This window comes from Micropterus salmoides, unplaced genomic scaffold (genome assembly GCF_014851395.1).
Source record: "Micropterus salmoides isolate LMB-PRFRI ecotype aquatic unplaced genomic scaffold, ASM1485139v1 Ms_hic_scaffold_1480, whole genome shotgun sequence".
Classification (NCBI taxonomy): Eukaryota; Metazoa; Chordata; class Actinopteri; order Centrarchiformes; family Centrarchidae; genus Micropterus; species Micropterus salmoides.
In genome coordinates this window covers 1-2,500 of record NW_024040575.1, presented here as the reverse complement: position 1 = coordinate 2,500, position 2,500 = coordinate 1, and positions in this window count along the sequence as shown.

Sequence of the window (2,500 nt, the reverse complement as noted above, 5' to 3'; positions counted from 1 at the left end):
GGTTCGGCTGGTGCGCCGGGTTCTGGAGGAGGGTTCCAGGACCGTCCTCAGCTGGGTGTTCCCGCCCCGGAGACTGAAGCCTTCCCTGGGTAGACATCCAGGGAAGCAGCCCCTCTCCAGCTGGATGTGTGTGGCCCAGATGATGGAGCCCTGGCTGGGTAGACATCCAGGGAAGCAGCCCCCTCTCCAGCTGGATGTGTGTGGCCCAGATCATGGAGCCCTGGCTGGGCAGACATCCAGGGAAGCAGCCCCCTCTCCAGCTGGATGTGTGTGGCCCAGATCATGGAGCCCTGGCTGGGCAGACATCCAGGGAAGCAGCCCCCTCTCCAGCTGGATGTGTGTGGCCCAGATCATGGAGCCCTGGCTGGGCAGACATCCAGGGAAGCAGCCCCCTCTCCAGCTGGATGTGTGTGGCCCAGATCATGGAGCCCTGGCTGGGCAGACATCCAGGGAAGCAGCCCCCTCTCCAGCTGGATGTGTGTGGCCCAGATCATGGAGCCCTGGCTGGGTAGACATCCAGGGAAGCAGCCCCCTCTCCAGCTGGATGTGTGTGGCCCAGATCATGGAGCCCTGGCTGGGCAGACATCCAGGGAAGCAGCCCCCTCTCCAGCTGGATGTGTGTGGCCCAGATGATGGAGCCCTGGCTGCGTAGACATCCAGGGAAGCAGCCCCCTCTCCAGCTGGATGTGTGTGGCCCAGATCATGGAGCCCTGGCTGCGTAGACATCCAGGGAAGCAGCCCCCTCTCCAGCTGGATGTGTGTGGCCCAGATCATGGAGCCCTGGCTGGGCAGACATCCAGGGAAGCAGCCCCCTCTCCAGCTGGATGTGTGTGGCCCAGATGATGGAGCCCTGGCTGGGTAGACATCCAGGGAAGCAGCCCCCTCTCCAGCTGGATGTGTGTGGCCCAGATCATGGAGCCCTGGCTGGGTAGACATCCAGGAAGCAGCCCCCTCTCCAGCTGGATGTGTGTGGCCCAGATGATGGAGCCCTGGCTGGGTAGACATCCAGGGAAGCAGCCCCCTCTCCAGCTGGATGTGTGTGGCCCAGATCATGGAGCCCTGGCTGGGTAGACATCCAGGGAAGCAGCCCCCTCTCCCGCTGGATGTCTGTGGCCAAGATCATGGAGCCCTGGCTGGGTAGACATCCAGGGAAGCAGCCCCCTCTCCCGCTGGATGTGTGTGGCCCAGATGATGGAGCCCTGGCTGGGCAGGCATCCAGGGAAGCAGCCCCCTCTCCCGCTGGATGTGTGTGGCCCAGATGATGGAGCCCTGGCTGGGCAGGCATCCAGGGAAGCAGCCCCCTCCCCAGCTGCGGACCCAGCGAAACAACGAGAAAATGGGGTTGAAAATGATCACCATGACAAGCAAAATGATTTTTCTAAAAAGGCAGAATGAAGCTACGCTGGAGCCGAGAGGAGCCTGTGATCGAGGGTATTTATGTGAATTTTTTCCATTTGTCACATTGATATCATCTCCTCGTCTTGTATTTTATTTTTATTATTTTACGTTGAATTTTTTCTCATTTTGAGGCCGAAAAAATGACAAAGTGTTTTCACCGATAAACCCTGCGAAGCCCTAGACCTCTAGGGCTTTGCAGGGTTTACTGGTAAAAACACTTTGTCAAATTTCACTCGCTCGAAAAAATGACAAAGTCTTTTCACCGATAAACCCTGCGAAGCCCTAGACCTCTAGGGCTTTGCAGGGTTTACTGGTAAAACACTTTGTCAAAATTTCACTCGCTCGAAAAAATGACAAAGTCTTTTCACCGATAAACCCTGCGAAGCCCTAGACCTCTAGGGCTTTGAGAGTTTTCCCGTTTCAAGGAGTTTACCCCTGATTCACAAGCTACCATCGGCACGATTTCAGAAACCCAGTTTTTGAGAGGAAAAAGTCACAAGCGAAAATTTTTCTAAGTCCACACCTCCAGGGCCGTTTTAGAGGGAACTTCCCCGCGATCGAGTGCCCCGGCTGGGCAGAGTGCAGAGGCTGTGGGGCCTCCGGGCTACCAGGACCGTTAACATCCAGGAGAACCAGAGGTGACAGGGGCCTCTGGGCGCCGCTTTACCCGCCCATGTGGTCTCCCCGGGCTGGGCGAGGTGCTTTTGGGTGCCCCACCAGAGTCAAGCCCACGACTCTCTACTTCCACAGCTCGACTCCCAGAGGTGACAGGGGCCTCTGGGCGCCGCTTTACCCGCCCAGGGTGGCTCTCCCCGGGCATGGCGAGGTGCTTTTTGGGTGCCCCACCAGAGTCAAGCCCACGACTCTCTACTTCCACAGCTCGACTCCCAGAGTGACAGGGGCCTCTGGGCGCCGCTTTACCCGCCCAGGTGGCTCTCCCCCCCGGGCATGGCGAGGTGCTTTTGGGTGCCCCACCGAGTCAGCCCACACTCTCTACTTCCACAGCTCGACCCCAGAGGTGACAGGGGCCTCTGGCGCCGCTTTACCCGCCCAGGGTGGCTCTCCCCGGCATGGCGAGGTGCTTTTGGGTGCCCCACCAGAG